At 51.0% G+C, this 20841-nt stretch overlaps 1 protein-coding gene across 1 annotated transcript in view; it reads right to left on the bottom strand.

The window, feature by feature from the left end:
* Positions 1 to 20841, bottom strand: part of NXN (nucleoredoxin) — a 51493-nt gene that overhangs the window by 15519 nt on the left and 15133 nt on the right. The gene's annotated exons all lie outside the window — the stretch shown is intronic.

Here is a 20841-nt window from a genome sequence, read left to right as displayed (position 1 = left end):
CAGAGCTGAGCGCAGCTGGTGCTTCAGCCACGCACATGAAGGCAGGTGAGGGCATCGCTCTCAAGCTGCTGGGCCAACCTGGACCTCCAGCACCCACAGGGACAGCATCTGCCACCCTCCTCGGTACCACAGGTGAGACCAGCATCTGTCTCTGGCTTAGCCAAGGTAATTTGATCTTGCCACATTCCCTTCTTTGCAAGTAAAATGGGGATAATATTTACTGTACTCGAGGTCTTTGTTAAGAGGACCTGGTGAGCTCCAGCACTCTCCATGCCACTCCTCTGAAGCAATCTGTAGTACTTCCCTGGCTGCTTCCTCCCCTCCCAACATTCAAACAAACCAGCAGCCTCTGCCAAGGCACAGCTATGCTGAGCACAAGGCCAACACTCAGAAACACAGTTCTGCAACTGGGGCTTCCCAGGTTTGTTCCCAGGAGCTGATTAGCAGCTCTGGCATCAGCCTGGGGGCCATGCAACCCAGCTCATCCATCCCACACCACCAGCCCTGCAGCAGTCCTGGCTGGCTATGGGCATAAGCCATGCAATGGTGTGTTTTGGGCATCCTTGTCTAGGTGTCACTTCTGCTGGTCATCAGTGAGCTCAGCTCTGCACAATAGTGGTGACCAAGTGCTCCAGGCATCAACACAGTCTTGGGTTGACATTTCTCAGCATATGCTCCTGGCACAGGATAATCTGGGGCTTAACCCACCTACAGAAACACACAGGGATGGGGGGACTGAGACGACGACAGCTGCAAGCACAGTGGCAGCCAGCCTGCAACCTGCAGCCCAGAGAAGCCCATCTCCCTGCCCTGTTCTGAGGGTCCAACCCCCTGCCAAAGCAGCTCCCCAGCTCATATTGCACAGGTCGGTGTCCAGACGGGGCTGGAATCTCTCCAGAGATGGAGACTCCACACCCCCTGGGCAGCCTGTCCCAGGGCTCCCTCACCCTCACTGGGGAAAAGTTCTTCCTCTGCTCCAAGTTGCAGCCATTGCCCCTCGTCCTGTCCCCACAGACACTGAAAAGGGGCTGCCCATTCCCCCTGCATCCCATCCTTAAGATATTTATAAACATTAATAAGGTCCCCCCTCAGTCTTCTTTTCTCCAGGCTGAACAGCCCCAGCTCACTCAGCCTTTCCTCACAGGGGAGATGCTCCAGGCCCTTCATCATCTTTGTAGCCTCCTCTGGACTCTCTCTAGGAGATCCCTGGCTTTTTCATACCAGGGAGCCCAGAAATTTTACCTATATATTTTACATTTCTCCAAGCATTTCAACCTAAACAGCCCAGCAGTGAATTATCAAACACTAAAACAAAATCAAACTACAGGCAAGAGCCAGAGGGGAAGGAAATGAATCACCACCTTTCCCCTGAAGTCAGGCACTGCCTGGCTGAGCCCTCGGGCTCCGGGTGTTTATAACTCGCTTGGGTTTGGACAACAAAACCCAGCCATGGAGAAGGGCCAGAGGGGACAGAGAATCCCACCCAGTGCCAGCACAAGGGTTGGAACCCAAGACCCAGAGAAGCCCTCACACAACTCACTGCTGCTTCCAGATCTCCCGTGGAAGCTGGACCCACGTGCTTTCCCAAAGAGGTCACAGCTCTGTGAAGCATCACCCCCCATTTCCAAAGAAAGGCAATCCCCTTTCCCATGGGAACAACGGGAATGATCTGGCAAGCAAAGGCAGGAGAGAGATGCCCCGTGCAGGCAGGGCAAACTGGATCTTATTTGCTCACCAGGGATCTAGCCAAGGCAGAAAAATCCCATCCACATTCATGGTTTAAAGGCACTGCATTCAATATTTCTCCCAAGATGTTTTTACAAAAGATATCATAGAATCATAGAGCTATGAGTTGGAAGGGACCCCAAGGATCACAGAGCTCCAACCCCCTGCCACAGGCAGGGACACCAACCTCCAGGCCTGGAGCTGCATCTCCCAAAGGTCACAGCCCACCATCCCAGGCCATGCCAAACGTGTCAGAGCTTCACCAATGCCGAGCTGCACATCTGCTACCTGGGTTATTGTTGAACCCATCACACACCACCAGTGAACAAACGCTGACAGCTGCTCCTCCTCACCCCTGCCTGGCACACAGGAAGAAAATCCCAGGAGTAGAAGAAAAAGCATCCCTTGTCTGAGTACCTGCACAAGCACACACCTCGCAGAGGATCCTGTGTCAGGCTGGGCGTGGGATGGGGAAAGCAAATTACAACTTGCTGTGAAACCACAGGCTGATGGGCCGATAGCTCAGGCAGCAGGGCAGAGTGCTGCCTCAGCAACTTTTAAAAGCTGTTTTTCCTGCCGTGAAGAGGATGACATAGAAATAACATACTCTGCACTCTGAGGATTTGATCATCCATTTAAAGACGGGATCTCTGCTCCACTTCCCAACAGCTGTTGCAAATCTGTGGGATCAAGCCAAAGCTAACACAGATGTGGAAATAATCTACGGGCTATGCAGCCCAAAAGCAGCTGATCCTCTTGGAGCACCCTCTGCTCCTGGTTCAGGCTGCCTGCCTGCTAAACTCAGTACTCACCCCAGGATGCCCACTGGAGGAGGAGTGAGGAAATACCCCCCCTGTAAGACACAGTACAGGCAGATCAGCTTCGCAGAAGCCTCTCTGGCTCCTGTGCAGGTGGTTAAGTACAGCCTCCAGTGGAAAAACCAGAGTCACCAGATTCCTCCAGTAACCTTATCCCCACATAAAGCATCACCACCAAGTCCTGGAGGACCTGGAAAACCGCAACCCTGAGCTCCTTCTTCGTCTCCAGCCACGACCAGCAGTGAGAGGCTTTACAACAATGGCTTATTATTTCAGGTCTGCAGCGATCCCAAGCTGTCAGGCCATGCAGCAGCAGCTGGCATCGGACACAAAGCTGCTCTCCACACTCACCGGCGGCTGGCTGGGTTATTTCCCCCACCCTGGTGACTGGGAAGTGCCTGGCCGAGACACATGTTGGAGGGAAGTCTGCAGACAGCCACAGTAATGTTTCCAGATAGAGGTGTCAGACGAGAGGGCTCCCCAGCAGCCCACAGCTGTTTCTGCACAGGGCTGGCACCCAGCCGGGGTGGATGAAATCCCCTCCTGCTCCATGGTACCGGTGGGGAAGGGATCCCCAGCTCCCAACAGCTGCCGGGCGCTATTTTTGGTCGTGCTGATTGATTTATCAGCCCTGGTCACATTCACTTACTAACACAACCCCTGAGCTGCTGCAGTTGATGCTGGCAAAGATAAAGCACGATTCTTTGCAGTGAAACAAACCCTGGATGGTGGGGAAGCGGTCCTCCCACCTTCCATGGGGACTACATGTCTCTGCTGTTGTGTGAACCTGGACCATAAAAGCTCTCACACCTCCATCTTCCACAGGATACAGAGCTGCCTCTGCCCAGGAGCCAGAGGTTTCAGAGGCACCTGCCCGTGCCAGCAGCAGAGCAGACACTGCCTCTGCTCACCCTGCATCCCGTGCATCCATCTTCCACCCTGAGCAGCGACAGGCAGACAAAGCTGGTTTAAAAAACACAAAAGCAGATTCTTCAGCAATAACAAACATGTTCCCAATGTGGATGGCTGCTGCTTCCTGCTAAATAAAATGCAAAGCAAATTTTCTTCTAAAAATCCACCCTTGGAGGCAGCACTCCCAGATCTGAGCAATTCCTCTGGCAAGACTCTGGGGAAGATGCTGGCTTTCCATGAGTGCCCACCCGAGAGCGCAGCAGGGTTCCCATTACAGACACCTTGTCAGTCCCTCATTCCAGAGCCACAGACTGAAACACAGAGTCTGACGAGCTCGGGAACAATGATCAGGCAGAAGAGTGCCCTTGATCCAGGGCTGCGGGTACCAGTGGAGCTGCACAGAACAGCTCCAGGCTGGCAAGACAAGCAGGACCATCCGCATCGCTTTGCTTCCACAGTCCAGCACTCCAGGGGACCTCTCAGTCCTCACTCGCCATGTCACACTGTGGTTTTACATCGTGCCTTAAAGGGTTTACAAGCACCAGGGGCCACCCAGGCTCTGCAGACAGCAGGCACAGGGCTGCAGAACAGCAGGCTGCTCCCTCACCCCGTCCATTTAAATCCAGTTCACGCTTGTCCCCGCGATTCAAGCTCAGCTCAGGCTAAGGCTCTTCTTCCAGCCCTCCCTCACCACTGCTCTACCTTCATGCATAAGGGTTGGTTATCCCTTACATAAATGGGGATGTGGTGCAGGAATGACACAGAGCTGCACACAGAGGCATTGGCACCATCTGCCCTCAAGGTCTGACCTTGCGACACGGAGGAGACAGAGCGGGGCTTGGGGTAAATGAACATCTATTGTGCTGCTGTTTCTCTCAGAAAGCAAATAAAAATCTAATTACAACATACAATGGTGAGAGAGAGGTCTGCTCTGAGAACATTAATGAGCAGAGGGGGGAGGATGTGGAATTGCAATAAAGCAGATTGATGGGAACGGCTGAGACCGACAGCACAGGCACCGGTGAGCAGCCAGGCACCCGTGTCACTCCCCTCTGCCCACAGTGGGAGACAGCCCAGTTAAAACCAACCTGAGGACCAGTCTGCCCCAGCACTCAGCCCAGCAAGTGCCTGCTGCAGATGTTCCCCCTGCCCGATGTGGTCTGGCAATATGACTCACTGCAAGCTAGAATTAATAATAAATTAAAATTTAAAAATCAAATCAGAAAGTCCTGGTCACCTCCACCCTTCTGGCTGCGGCTCCATGGGGGGGTCCAGCTCAGCGTGGGTCCAGCTTGCAGCTGCCCTCATCACCCCACAGCTGTTGGGGAGGGCAAGGGAGACCCTGGCAGGAGCCAGCTCGAAGCCCTGGGCTTTTGTTCTTCCTGGCCATGAAACACAACAGCAAAAGCTTTGGAGCCAAAGCAGAAGGAAATCCTCTCCATGGGGTTTTCTGGCATGGCAGCCACCAGCAGTGGGCTGCTCTTTGTTCCCTCAAGATGCTCCAAAGCCAAATCCCTGGGGTGAGGGACCGGGAACAACCCAACCTCATGTCCCAGCCCTCCTGCTTCCTCCCATTTCCTTCCTCTTACCACCCTGGTCACCCAGCACCGCTGCTCTTTGCCATTTCCAAGGAGCAGAGCATTTTATTTGGGGGCAAAGCAGCATGTGGCTGGTGTTTGCCCTGCTCAGAGCACAAGCTGCATCCTCCCCTCCTGACACACATGCAGGCTGACAGGCTGGATCCTCCACAGCCCATGTCTGATAGGAAAACATTTAATTTGAGCAGAACTGAGAGCAGTTAACATGATGTATGGAGAGCAAAGCCCCAGGGCCCGGAGCTGACACAGGAGGTGGCCTGGTTGTTTTAGATGTGCAAGTTTCAAAGCAGCGCTGGGCTGGCAGTTTGATTTGATCCCAGGATCAGGGGGAAGTAGCATTTGTCTAAACATACAGATAACAGAGGCAACAAATCGTGCAGGGAGGATGCTACAGACAGGCCAGTCTATCAACACTACAAGGATGCCCGTGGACTGCAGAATTCAAGGATGCAGCATCACACCCAGGACTAGAAAATACACCTCCACTCCTAAGAAATGCCTTTTTCCTCCACATGCATGCCTTGCTTTACCTCCTAAAAGAAGGTTTGCACATGAGCATCTCAAGATACTTCACAAACACATTTTGCTCTCTGAAGTTCTGCTTCAGTTCAGCACTCTCCCTTTCCCCCAGGAGAATCTTGTGCAAAGATGGGTGCAGAAGCCAGAGGGTCTGTCAGTACCTTGAACCCTCCTCCCATTACCTCTTTTCACTGGTGTTTTTCCACGCTTTCCTGGTAGGTAAGACAGCAAGACAAGGACATAAAAAACTGTGAGGACAGAGGGGGTTGAAGTGTTTGTGGGAAAAATTTAAGACACATGAGAAGTGTATCACACACAGCCCCTATAAATTACACCCCCAAATGACCAGCACTGAGCAAGAAACAGCTATGTAAACACCAAGGTAATAAGAAAAAATAATAATTTCCCTCTCTCTATGGGGAAGGGATATTTTTCCATCTGTTTATAGAAAAGGCGAGGGTGGGGTGGCAGTCTGGGATGTGGAACCAAAGTTCAGGGTCTCTCTTGGTCCCCAGTCTCATCTGTCATTGGAAGGAGGACGGCTGCCAGAACCACCACACACCACCACAGCCTGGGTCTCTGCTACTGGTACTCGATGCCTTTGAGCACACGGCAGTCATCTCGAGGTCAAACACCTTGCAATCCCAGATCATTAACAAACACACACTTCTGAAGAGCCCAGAGTTTAGGCTGAGTTCTCACCAAACACAAAAGCCTCTTAAATCCCCGGGGAAATGGGGATTTTTTTTGTTTAATGCACACAATGAGGTATTAGCTGGTTTCTGGTTTGTTTTCAGTGGTTAATCCGAAAGGGAACCTTACACAATCAGAGCAACAAAACACTTGGAAAACAATGCAGGGTTTGTTAGCACTGTAAGGCACCCTGGGGGATGAGGGTTTCAGTGCCGGGAGCATCCCAGAGCTGTGACCTCCAGGGGCACACCAGCATCGGGACATTCCCCAGACTGAGACCTTGGCAAAGCCACCATAAGACCTACAAACCCCTTCTTGTGCCCACTGCTGCCCATGTGCCCGCTCGATGGGAACCCTGCTCATTACACAGCATCTCTGGAAACGGGATAGCTCATCCATAGCATCACTGCTGACACTTCATTACACAAACCTCTGCTCAACACAGCCACTTCCACCACTGCAAGCAAACAGGCTATTTAAAAGCAACTACTGTCTGCCAGTTGCTCCAGCTGATCTCGGGAGAGGGTGCGCTGGGTACCGCACGTGGGGTCTGGCCCTCCCTGCAGCCACACTGATCTCGGTGTCAGTGGGGAACCTTGGAGTCTGACAGCTCTCCTGGTCTGCAGCCCAAGGAGCCTTTTCATGCAAAGGTCACACAGCTGCAGGGCTAGAAAGGCAGAACTCACAGCCCTGGCCACAGCCACACTGCTGGGCAGCTCTGGGCTTGGCATGCCAGACAGGCAATGAACATGCTCTGCCTGCAGCTCACATGGCCGATGCAGCTCAAGGTGTCCAACCCATAACCATGCTCAGGTCAAAGAGCTGGCCAGAGCCAAGTGTTCTCAAGCTCCCCCTGGAAAGAGGAAGCCCTGCCAGTGACAGCTCAGAGTTACCCTGCTCCTCCGAGGCTTTTGGGGTGGCAGGGGGTCCCACAGCCCATGCCAACCAACCCAGCACAGCCATGGTGCTTGTGGGAACTTCTCCTCCAGAGCCATAAAATCCACCCTATACAAAGATCTGACCACCAAAGCTGCTCTGTGCTAAACCACCATCAATGATGTGCTTTCAGGACCCCTATGTCCTCTTACCACACTAGACAAGCACAGCTGAGGCTGAGCCAGTGCTGCCAGCTGCCCCATGGGGAACTCCATGAGACCGACTCATGATGCAGGCAGGATGGATGGAATGGATCAGACTGCCTGGTAAACACTCCTCTTCCTCCCGCTCCCCAAATCAACACTCAGGTCCTCTGCAGAAAGGCTGGAAACATAAACCTGCCCAACACTGAGCCACTGACCTCTCAATGAGAAAATCCCACCATGAGTCCCATGTTTGCAATTAATCACCTGCACACATTAAAATCTGGAGCAGAACAAAACTGACCACAGCTCGGATACACCAGTATCTCACCTGCAACACAAGGCAGCAGGGCAGATGTTTCCCCACTCAACTGCACCTCTGAGGAGGGGCTTTCCCATTGAGTTGTGCTCCAGGAAAGCTGGTGGCATTAGCTGTGAGGAGATGGAGGAACAGGGGAATCAGGAGGGCTGGAGAAGAAGCGGAGATGTGGTTTGGGCTGGGCAAGGAGGCAGATGACAGAAGGGAGGGATAATCAGTGCTGGGTGAGCCCAGAGGGGGCCAGGCAGACAGGGCCAAGGGTTTAGGACACACACAAATGGTGGGCCAGGTGCAGGGCAAGCAAGGGAACCCGATCCGTCCCACGAAACCCAGCACCGAGAGGCAAGAGGCTCCAGCTCCAGATCACCCAGCAGGGAGGAATGACACAGCACGCTGGGGCTCCCTCCCCTTCATCTGAAGCCCTGACTGGCACAGCTCACAACCACCGAGCCAATTAAGACGACGAAGAGGGATGGTGATAAATCAGCAGCAAGGTCAAAAGCTCCAGCTACATCCTGATGTGACTGAGGGAAGCCACAGAGTAAAGAGCTTCCCAAGGGGCTGAGAGCCCAGGAGCCAGTGCACAGATGAAATACAGCACCAAGACCGATCCCTGGCGTGAGCAAGCCATGGACATGGTGTCCCTCCCTCCGCCCTGAGCCAGCCAGGGTGAAACAGGAGGCTGCTGCCAGGAACCAACAGCAACCTGAATCCCAGGGGGACGTTCAGAGTGTCAGATAAGATGTGCTGTATTAATTCCCTCTGCTGACAGCCGGCCCCAGCTGCAGGGGAGGCTCGGGAATCGCTGGCTTCACTCAGCAAGGGGAGGATGCTCAGCGCCCGCTCTGCCACGAGGGCTTCGAGTCAACAGCAAACCAGGTGGTGATGCAGAGGGCTGGATGGTGGGAGCCATCTTTTTGGTGGGAATAAGGAAGATTTGGTGCAGAAGGAAGAGCTGATCACGTGTTCTTTTATAAAACACTGAAGACTGCTGTGCGCTGGCAGGGACCTTCCTCAGATGTGGCTGTATTTCAGCTGTTACTATATTCAGAGTTTGTGAAATGCTCTGGGATGATAAAAATCACTCCAGAAACAGTTCTTAAAGCTGTTTCCAGGAAATCGATATGGAAAAAGTCTGATGCTTTTACAAGAGCTTCAAGTAGAGAAAGACCCAAGTTAGAGAGGAAGTTTTGCTTCCTTGTCTGTTCAGCAGTAAAACGGAGCTGCATCGGGGTTTATTCCATTCCACAACATACAGAACAACCATCAGTTGGTTCCTCAGAGAGGAGACTGACCTGACACGGGCAGAAAACATCCCTCAAGTCAGCTGGAAGGCTTTCTGCTTTAGTCAAGGTCTGGGTTTGTTTGCGTTCGTGTTTCAGCCTGTTGCTTTCCATGATTACCACCATCCAGAAGAAGATCCCAGGCCAACAACACACATGCTGCAGCAGCAGAGATTTTATCCAGGAACAGAGCCCAAAGTGCCACGGGAGCACGGTCTGCCTTCCCATCCTGCTCTACCCTCCGTGCTAGGAAGCAGTTGAGTCAGAAGAGCCACAGGAAACACAAGCAAACCATCCTCTTGCATCCAAGAGGCTTTTTCTTTTTTTTTCCCAAGGATCTGCCATGAAGTTTCAAGCTCAGTCACCCCTTCCCCACCCCTGGGTCAGAACTGATTAAATGCAGCCACCAAGTCAAACTCCAACATACTCATCTCGTTTGGCAGCCCCGCGGTTGGGCTGTGAGCTCCAAGCTTTTCCAGCCCCCCCTTCTCTCCCTCCTTCTTGTTCAATTATCTTGCTTCATCTCCATTCCGTTTCCAGGAACACTTAGCAACAGGCTCTTGCAATCAGCCACCGGCAGAGGAGGATCTGAGGAGGAGACTCTGAAGTTACAATGACCTTTTACTACGCTCATGCAAATTTTAAAGAAAGTATGTGAACAATTTGCCTTTTAAGTATCCTCCGGTTACATTCTCCAGGAGTTAATTCTCCTGCTCTCCTCAGAGGCACCAGAAACACCAGATTTTATGATTTTACACTAATGAGAACAAAACCTGCAGCTGAATTCCAGTTTGCTCTGTGGAATTCTTTCCCTGGTTTATGCAGCACACACCCCCCCAAAGGGGCAAAACTAAACCCACGCCATCTACCCCAGACCAGACCATGGGTCTTGCTCAGAGGCTGCATGTTCATGCCACTGACAGCCAAGTGTGGGCTTCAGGATCTGTCCCAGCAGCCAGCCAAACTCTTCCCAAGATGGACAAGGAGCTGTTGGAGAGCAGCTTTTACACATCACCACCAGAAATTCCCATTCTGGGACAGCTGAAGGGTAGGTGAGGAGCCAAACACAGCCACAGCATCCCAAGGAAACACAGTGGTTGTGATCTCAGTACTGCAGCCCAGGCAGCAGATAAGAGGGGGTGCAGTGGTTGAGGACTCTCATTCCCATGGGACTCACTTTGGCAACACAGGGAGAGGTCCAGCCAAATCCAAAGTCGCTTTGGCAAGTGACATCAATTTCTCCTGGGGCCTCTTCACCTCCAAAACAACACAGCAACCACCCCAAAGCACTCAGAGGTGGGTAGCACTGATGGCAACGGGTAAATACCAAGCCTGGTGTGGAGAAACCACAGCAGCAAGCTCCCAGCACCCACCTTCCCATCCACCTCGATGGGTGCCAGCAGCTGATGAGCCAACCAGGCAGCAGCCTTGGGTTTTCATCCGGCTGAAATCAAACCCCCAAAGCTTTCCAGCACTTTCCCCCTCACTCAGTAGCTTTCCCACATACACAAACAAGTTTGGAGAATCCCAGGCAGCACACACCAGGACAGGCTGTGCAGCCTGCAGGGCACAGCAGCATTAAATGCATTTAAGTCCTTTCTCCATGAAATGAATGCTTTGTGCCTGGAATGAAAAAATCCTGTATTTCTTGCAGGAAGCTGGAGAGAAGGAATGGGTAAATACCAAGGTACTGAGGCAGGCAGCTCCCTGCCTTCTGCTTTCTGAGTGGTATCCATAGGGAAATAATTTGCAGTGCCCTATGCTGGAGGGGAAAGAAAAAATACAAAGAAAAAAGGGCAGCTCACAGATCCTTGATAATTCAGATGATCTTAAAAACTCTAATCTACTTCTTTTTTCCCTTTAAAAAAATGAAAAGTCTGAATAAGTATGTCATTGATCAAACTGCTGGGAACAGCATCTGGAACATCAATCTCTGCCTGAGACTGCAGAAGCTGCAGGAGAGCTCTGAGCAGCCAAGGCTGCCCTTGAACCAGATGCCTCTTGCTCCTACAGAAACGCCTGTGGATCTGTGTGAAAATGATTAAGCAAAATTGCTCCCTCTCTTTTTTTTTTCTTTTTCAACTTCAGAACTGAAATCTGTTTTCTCTTAGAGGGCAGATGCTCATTACATACCCCACAGCCCATCAAAGGGAAGGAAAGGAGCCGCTCTGCCACGCACAGCGGGGCCAGCGCCCAGCGTCCTGCCTGCACCCAGCAGCTCCCACCCACCCCAAACCTTTAGGCCAAGGGGGTGAAAAAAGCCTCTTCAAGCTCCAGCTCCCCCTCAGTGATGCTACAAAGGCTGCCAACCAGGGGCTAAGCCAGCAGCAGTGAACAGCAGCGATGTGATCCTGGAGGGAATGCTCTTGGTGCTTCAGAGCTCAACACCAGCTACTGCAGCACCCTGGGGAGCCCTATCTGTGGGGTGCAAAGCCCAGCATTTCTCCAACGCTCCTTCCCCATCATTCAAAGGGTCCAGCAATCCCCCCACCCAGCACCTAGATCCAGCCAGCAGCTTCTTCAGACACTCATAAACAAAATGACAACACGAAGGGAGCGTTGCACAAGGACATGGGTGCCTGGAGCTGCTCCATCACCTGCGAGAGGCTGACCAGAGAGGCAGGAGAAGGAGGAATTGCCAGGGCAGGGCTGCTCTGGGGCAGAGCCAGCCCCACTCCTGCTCTGCTCCAGCACAGAGACTTCATGTCTGCCCTCTAAAGTGAGCCTTAATTACTCTGTGCCCAACAGCAACACCTTCCACCCTACCTCAAACACGGCTTTTTTTCTCATGAACGGGGCAAAAATACAGCAGGTCTGACACAGCTGCTCCCCTTATCCAAGGATCTCACATTTTCAATCCCACAGGCACTTTTCATGATGAACTGACTTGAGTGTTACAAACAGAACTCGTTAAATAGCTAAGGTGCAACGAGGCTGCAGTACACCCCTCACCATCAGCACAGTGCCTTTGCTCCTGCAGATAACAGCCCAAAAAACCCTCTTCCCTTCTTTACTCTCCCAAAACAGCATGAATATTGTCCAAAGTTTCTAGGGAACTTCTCTCTGCAGATCTGAATCTGGGATGCAGATGAGAGACATTCCTGTTCCATGAAAACTTTGATCAAAAAACAGCAAGCAAAGACCCCAAAAACCCCAGAGGTTGAACCCAGACACCACACTGCCTCTTATCCAAAGCCCCCTTCGTCCTTTCTTTACTCCTAAACTCCATCTGAGCATCGTCCCAGATGCTCAGATCTAAACCTCTTGGGTTTTTGGATCTGCACCATCTGTGACAAACACCCAGCAGCTCAGCCAGGCTTAGCAGGACGTGACCCAGGAGCACCAAACCCTGTGCATTTAATGCCACAGCCGATGCAAACCCCTGCCCTCAGCGATGAGAGGCAGGCGACCGATGAGAGACCTCATCCCCAGAGCCCTTCTCTTTTATTCTACTTCAAAGAGCTCAGAAAACTCAAGGCAGTCACTCACCAGCTCAGTTAGGAAGCCAACTTCATCCAAGATGCAAGAGAGCGGGGACACAGCCAGGCTCTTACTTTACAGTTTCTCCCAGGCAGCTCGCTGCCTCATCCATCTTAATCTTTGACCACCAAGAGATGAAAACAATTTATCCTCATTCCCTGCTCTTCCTGAGAAGTTACAAGAAATAAAAGTAAAGCTGAAGCAAAGATCAATGTTATACCCCTTCTCAGACAATCTCCGGCTGACCTGGACTTTCTCAGCATCCCTTTTATCTAGGAGAGTGTTTTGGCTAAAGCTCTGCAGAGGAAAGCCGTGTGAGCAAGCTAGTTAAAAACCTGGGACTTTAATGTTTAGACAGCCAGCTAAGCAGCACACTACAAAGCCTTTTATTCCAAGTCTCTGCTGACAAGCTAGCACTGATAAATTACAGAAATCACCCGGGAATTACAAGGCACAGGGGAAAACCCCCAGTTCCCTAGGTGGGAAATAAAGGCTCAGAAAGGCAGGGCTTGAGGAAAAGGCTGTATAAAAATCATCCTGAGATCAGGGAGCAATTTGCTTGTAGTAAAAAGGGAGAGCAAAACCAGCTGAACATGCAGACAGACTCTCTCCCCACGTTTTCCAAGAATTCACCACATCCAGAGATGAAGGTGGAGATGCCCCAAATACATCCCTTCTCCCAAACACCACCGTCTCCAGTAAAAGCAACCTCAAACCAGCCTGGGTGTCAGGGAGCAGTGCAAGTGGTTACCAGCATGGGAAGAGATGCGGTTCCCAGTCACAGAGGTGCAAGGCAGACACTGAGCAATGAGTGGATATGGAGATGGTGCACCAAGAAACAGTTCCCAGGTCGCAGCAGGCTTCACATGCTGACATGCACGGTGTTGGTTTACGCATTGTGTGCAGGAGCCAGGAAAAATCCATCTCCTTTGTCATAACAAACCCTAAGGTAAACAGAAAGGCAAGGCCATGCATATTATCCAATTAAACAGGCAAGTAAAGGAGGAAGAGAGCGCTGCCCATCCACTTGCTCCTCATTTTTGTTGTTTCTAGATAAGCACATATGGAAGAGGGCTGTGGGAAGCGAGGTGTGCTCCCCCAACAAAACCAAACCTGCTGCTCCTAACAAAAAGCAGGAGTTTTGTAAGAGGAACCAGCATTTCAGAGTCTGTGCGTTGCTCTCCCCCACCACAGAAGAGGCAAGGAGCATGTCCTGGTTCCCCCAAGGGGCTGCCTGGAGCTGGGCAGCTGGAATAAACACCCAAGCCCAAAGCAACCAAACCGAAGCCAGCTGGTCTGTAAAGCTGCACCTCCACACAAAAACTCTGCTTGTCTTCAGTTTATGAAGTTTGTAGCGTTTGCTCTGCACATCATTAACTAGACACAGAGTTTTGCAAGGTGGTGGGCAAATGAGGGGGTGCCTGAGGGTGCAGGTGCCCAGTCCTCAGGGCTGCCGCTCGCCGGGATGCTGCCGAGGGAAGAGGTCTGTCTGCACAGACACTTCTGTGGTCCTCAATACACAGCAGGGTAAAACTCAAATGCAGCCAGGCTGGGTCTTCTCCAGGAGAGTTGAGAATGTCTTCTGGGCAGAGCCAGAAAGGTTAAACTCTGTGCACACAGAGGAAGCACTCTGGATTGCTGATGGTTTCCAAGAGAGGAGAAAAGCCCCTCTCTCTCCCTCTCCAGCGAGTCCTTACTGCTCAGTTTGCTGAAGGGCACCGGGACGGTCTGAGCCAGCAGCTCTGTCAAACACTTCCAGGCTCCATCTGGCAGGCTGGCACCCAGCCTGCTCCTCCACTCCCACGCCCATAGGGACACCCAGGACCCGTGTTGGTAAAGACGGTTACGAAGCGGGAGGGAAAAGACTTACCAGCTCCTACAGAAAGACGCCTCTACAGAGAGTACAAAGCAATTAACACTTTCCAAGTCTGCACTTGCTTATGGAAGATTTAAAGCTCCAAACCCAGCCCATTTGTGGAAAAAAATAAGCACATGTGTCCCAGGCTCTGTTGTGAATCCCAGGGAATCAGCAGGTGGCAGATCCTCAAAGCCTGAACAACGCTGTTTCGGATCTGCAAACTGAAATATCTCACCGCATCTCCCCTTCTCCCTCTCCAGATCTACAGGGGGGCACAGGGAAGATTTAACATGTGCAGCACTGGGTTGTTGTGGTTCCCTTTTAGATGATTCAAAAGAATATTACAACTTATTTCCCAAGGGAGTCCATAAATAGCCAAGGATTCTGCTTTAATCCCCCATCTATTCTTATCTGGATAATGTGGCATTTGGACAAGCGCTGCCAAAACACAGATTTATGGCAAAGCTGAGAGCTTGCATGGCCAACACATGCTCTCCAAACTCTGGATTCCAAGAAATAAGTAGAAGCCTCTTCTAGGATATAGACAGCTCTCCAGGTGTGGAAGCTTCATGCAGACACAAACCTGCTCTCAGGATTTCCACCTCCCTCTCCCATCCCAAGTACTGACCTTCTAACCCAACTGCCTTCACTGGGTGTTCCTGCTGGTACCACCATCCCTGGCTCTTCTGGTCTCTTTATTTCTTTACTAATACTTTGTATTTCCTACCAGCTTCAAACATCCTCACTGACAGTAACCAAAGTCAAAGGGAAAAGAGCTCTAACTGCTGACCAAAAGGACTATAAAAGCCACCATCAACAAGCACTACAGTCGCCACTGCGGCGCTGGAGACACCAGGGAGCTGCTGTTCTTAAAACCTCCTCAGAAAATGGTGTATTTTCAAAACAAACCCCAAACACAACCACCAAAACAGCAGCAATATTGCAGACAACTTAGAGCTGCCAAAACCAGTTTGCTAGGAAGCACATGAACAGAGTCACTGTAACACTTGTGGCTGTGAAGGGCTGACCACAGCCTGCCACTCGCCCCAGCAAAGCTGTTTTCTCCTGGGAAAACAGCCCTTCTGGATTCTCAGTCGCTCCCAGGCAAGACAGGGCAGTTTGGAGAGGCTGTGCTAAGTGTTTTGTCACAGGGAGGGATGCCAGTGTCTGCAGGGGATGCCTCAGCAGAGCAGTGTGGAGAGATGCTCACCTCCCTGCCAGGAACCTGTGCCGGCAGGTCTGCGAGGGAGAACGGCAGCAGAGGAAGCACAGTGAGGCTGCATTACAAGAGACAACCTGGAAAGGAAATCAAGGGAAGGTTGGGAACAAAAGGATGGTGCTAGAGCCTGAAAAATTATCTTCTGCTTCAGGAGTCACATCTTAAAACCAGGTACAGAAGTGAGAAGGGAGCCAGTGGAGGCAGAAAATTCAGCCCAAGTCTGTGCTACGTGCAACTGAATATATTTTACCCAGCTGAAGTGTCAACCCTGTAAAGATGCATCCATTCCCAGAGGCTCCAGGCTGGATAATTTCCTACTCCATATTCCCCAGGTCTAATTGTAAATTACTCACTGATGGAGCTGCCTCTCATCTCTCTTGGGAACCTGCAGCACAGCCCCACGCAAAGGCACCTACCCTGCCTGCTGTGGCAGGCTGGAACAGCCAGGCACAGCAGCAGGGTCAGAGGCATGCCTGCTGCATGCTAGGTTATGAAAATACAAACTCATTTTTGACAAAGGGGAGATGCCTCATCCTTGCTGAATTGCTGTTGTTGGCTACACACCCTTTGGACACTGGCTACTTGCAGGCAAAACATAAAGCCAAGGATATTTGTTTAAAACCCGCAGGCAGACGTTGTGATTCTATTTTTTAAATACAACTGGTATTAATTCTAAAAACTTCCCACCACTGGGACTGGGATTCAAAACCAGCACTGGGCAGTGGGGCCAAAACACACTCAGAGCAGACGCCTGCTAAAGATTCCAAGGGAAATTAGTTATGTGGGTTTTATAACAAAAATAAAATAAAATCCAATGCTTATAAAGAGAGGTAAAAAAACCCCAGCAGCTTCCCTAGGAGACAGCGCTGTGACCACCCTTTGCAGAGAACTCAAGACCTGTCCAGATCCAGGGCTTCCTCTGTTCCCTGTGCAGGTCAGTGTGTGCAAGGTGCAAGGCAAGCTCAACCCCGAGCAGGCAGCTGCCTCTCCTGTCCTCTGGGCTGGCAGGGAAGGGGCTGCCTTGCCCTGATTCACAAACCGTGGCCATGCCAGCTCCCAGGCTGCACACCGGCTCTCCTGCGGCGCTGGGAAATCCTCCATCCATCCCCCACACTCCATCCATCCCCTGCCACACCACCAGCTCCAGAGAGGCAGAGCAGGACAAGCCCCTTGGCTTTCTCCATTCTGCTTCTCCTATCTCCAGTCAAGGACACAGTGGGCTAAAGCTGGACATCCACATGGATTTACAGGAAGCCCCATCTTCCCTTCTTGTGCACTACAGTCAGCCTTACACCATCAACTTAATTTTTTTCCCTAAGTAATTTTTTTGGAGCTGACTCACGCAGAGCTTCTGCCAGGAATTTTTATAATTAGTGAATTAGAGCAAGGTTTTGCCTATGCATGCCTGAGAACATCTGCTGATTTAAGTGAGCTGCCTTCAAAAACCCTGCCGAGCCCCGGAGGGGCACGGCTGAGCGCGGCCCTTCCTCCTGACAGCATGGTTGATGGGGCTCTTCTTGCCAGGCCAGTATGAAACAGGCTGCTCCTCCTGCAGAGAGCTTTGCAGCTCCTAACCCATGTTTTAAAGGGAAGGAGATAAGCTGGAACAAAGTCCAAAGGGTACTGGAGAAGGAAGAGGGACTCTAGCAAACCTCTTGCTGGCGCATCCCTGTGACAGCATCTGCAGCTAGGCGCCTCTCCATCAAGCCGCATAGTTGCGAAGCCATCGTGCGTCACATCTTCCTTAGAGACAGACGAGGGGAGAGAGTTCCATAAAACCACAGAAAGAATAACTTCCTCAACCTCCTTCTTCGATGGACACAGGAGCTATTTTGCAAGCAAAGCTCCCAACACACAACATCGGTCCAACCTAAAGATCAAGCGAAACCCACGTTCAGATATGCCAAAAGCAGATGTCTGGCGTCAGCACCATGAACTAAACACAGGGTCCTTCCTGGATGATCCAAAACCATCCTGCCTTTTGCTACAGGTCAGGAAAGCAAACAAACAATCACACTCAGGATCAAGCCAGTCCATGTCCTCCTTGGTAACAGAGCTTTGCTACAGAGCACTGCCTATACCCTCTGCACATGAATCCTTCCTCGCCAGTCCTGTAATTCATACCATATTAAATCCGAAGGGCTGCACTGAGAAAATATTACAGTTGCCAAGCCCTGAAGAACTAGGATGTGCTGGAAATAAGTTTTTCTCTGCAGCTTTAATCTGGTCCACTTGAGTTGGGTCTTTCCAGCATGGCCACATCCCACGTGTTGCATACAGCCCTGACGCAATTAGCGCTGAGAATAGATGATGCTCAACAAGCGAGGAATTCTTCAGGTTTGGTTTCTGACTGGCTGTTGGTGAGCAGCACTCAGCCCTCTTCATGCTTTTCATGTGCTGCTCCAAGGCGCCTTGCCACTGCAGACTGTGATACTCCTCACACCATCATGAATTTACTTTCATAAAATCCTAGAGAGCTGCATTCACAACACCTCCTGTTTGCAGCCAAAGGAAAGAGGCACAGAGAAGCTCCGGGTTTCCACTTCCAAAATCAGCCTCCAGCTCCCTTTTTAAAAAATAAATAGCACCAAGCAGCATTTTACATGGTTGACATACAACTTCCCACGAGATCATCTGCAGCAGGAGCGCCTGGCACGTCTGCAACTCAACCCTCAGCCTGGGGACCCAGGAAATTGAGTCCCTCGTTGTGCATGAAAAGCAGTTTACCCGGCGCCATCCACGAGCCCTGCGGCAGAAGCAGAGCAGGAATGCCATTTTCCTTAACCATCACTTTCCCCTTGCTGTTTTTCCATGACTTGCCTTCCTCCCCTCCAAATCCTGCACAGGGCAGGGGTCCTGCAGGCACAACCTCAGGCCACCTTCACTGCCGTCCCCAAGTGCTGTCCACCCTGCCTGAGCAGCGAGGGCAAGGATGCCATGGATAAAAACCAACGTTATCCCATAATTACAAACTGCATGGTAATGCATACAGGGGGCTGAATTAAGGTTGAGAGAAATACTGTAAATTGGATGCACATTTCTTGTTCCATTTTACTGCCTGTCCCCCCCTTATTTGGCTTTGGCTGCACTTCAGATTAAGCTCCTAATAAGGGCTGGAGTTGGACAAGCTTCTTCAGCCCATCAGATTGCAGCCATCCAAGCCATTGAAATGAAATTCAAGCTGAACTTGAATTTTCAATAGTTTGGCCTAAAGGCAAGGGTGTTAACAACAGACCTGCCAACACCTTCTCTATGAGAAATGTCTGAAAACATGTCTGCACATCAAATACCGCTCAGGCTCTGGTAGACAAAAGCCACAAAGCTAACATCTCAAATCCACCGCTAACTTGCTCGGCCGGTTCTCCTGTCAGTAGAGCTTATATATTTTCTCTGAAAATCCATCTAATGTTCTCTCTAGGAAAACAGGTTTCCTTCCTCCCCCCCCAACCCTAAAAACCTGTTGTAGTTCCATTATGACAAGGCCAGGGAAGGGATAAGGAGAGGTCAGGTAAATCAGGCGGACATATAGGAAGCAGACACACACCAGTTCACCCAACGCTACTTAAGTGGTGCACATCACCAAGATGAAAGATAATCACAGTGACATACATGGAGGAGCAGTCAGAAAACAGCCTGTCCTGTAGCCAGTTCCTCTTAGAAGCAGCAGAAAGCTACGCTTGGGCTTTCTTTTCCTTCCAAAGGAAAAGAGATGTATGTTTAAGTTGTAAAAAACTAATTTTTTTTTAAATTTGCACACTACAATCTGTTAAAGGGTCAGACCAAACCCTAAAAGCAAGGAAGACATGATGAAACTGCAACGCATCCACAGTACCAGAGGAAGCAGATCCCCAGGTTACGATACCTGGCAGAGCACAAAGGCAGGACCTGCCAAGGGCTCCAGCTGGGCAGACCCCAAACCACTCCAATTTTGCAGCTGCCCTTGCTCTAAGATGATATTTTTTACCTAAAACCTCTGACTTCAGCAGTCTTTACCAAGATAAAACTGTCACTCTATGAATCTCTCTGCAGTCCTCAGGCCACTCCTGCTTTGGTGGAGGAGCACTGGAACTGCTGGTACCCTGAACAGATGTTGGGTTGTTGGCTGGGGGTTTTTAAACATTGAAGTATATTTTCTTGAGGACATGAATGCTTCAGCTTCCCCAAGTCTCTTCTCATGCACATTTCCAGCATGGTAGGTCTGAAGAGCAGCCACAGCCATCTCCTCCTGCCAGTGCTGGAGGCAGCAGGGCAGCATGGGGAAGGGGTCCCTCTCACTTTGCTGACAAATGATGGAGAAAAGGAACAATGGTTTCTTGAACTGCAAACCAAGGGAAAGTAACCCTGGTAGAGTGCCTGGCAGGGCATCAACAGCAGTGGAAACTTCAGCTTTCAAAGAACAGAAATAAGACTTAAGGAGGGGGTGGGGAGATCCTGCAGGAGCCAAGGTGCCACTAATCCCATGGATTGTTTTACAAACTCCAGCTTCTCTCCAATGAAATTATATCCTCTGCAGAAAACTCCTCTGGCTCCAACCTCTTTTGGGAAGTGGAGCGTAAACAGAATGGAAAAGAGCTCATACCTGAGCAGAAATTGGGCTGTGACAGGCAGGAGAGCAGAGGGAGGGCAGCCAGACCACTGGGATTTTGCTCTTTGGACACTGATACAGGATATTCCAACCCCACCAAGCAAACATGGCACTTCCAACACAAGGGGCAAGCGCTGGCCAAGCCGACACAGCGCTCGCTGCGAGGGGAAGGAGAACACAGAGGGAGTAGAAGAGCAGCTCCTGCAAAGAGGTCTGGACTTGATTAAGCTTATTTCCTTCAGTAACATTTAGTTAAGCAAGGAGGGAAAAACCCTGTGGTGTCCTTCAGCATCTCTTTACAAGGAAGCTGGAGCGAGCCTGTTCATTCACCCGAGGGGCTGAACAGCAGGCCCTGCCCTGCAGCAGGCCCAGCTCCCATCAATACCCATTTCTGTCAGAAGGAAAACGTGTGAGGAAATGGCAGTTCCCAACTTTGATATCTGAAGGTGTCTGGCCGCTCTGCATGAGCATGACATCCCCTCCATGGCAATTAAGGCTGGTAGGGGACCACCCAAGCTCACAGGGGTTTTCCTCTTCTTCCCCTGTGGCACAGCATCTAATCTGCTCACCTACAGAAGGAGTTTCATTTCTTTTCATAGAGTTCACATTCCCACATCCCTCCAGTGATGCTCCCACCACACCAACACCCCATGGTCTAAGGAGGGGATCCTCCCGCTCTACTTTGCCCTGGTCAGGCCCCACCTGGAGTGTTGTGTCCAGTTCTGAGCTCCCTGGTACAGAAAAGACAGGGAT

The sequence above is a fragment of the Gallinula chloropus genome (assembly GCF_964237585.1).
Source record: "Gallinula chloropus genome assembly, chromosome: 19".
Taxonomy (NCBI): Eukaryota; Metazoa; Chordata; class Aves; order Gruiformes; family Rallidae; genus Gallinula; species Gallinula chloropus.
This window is presented reverse-complemented; position numbering and strand designations above follow the sequence as displayed.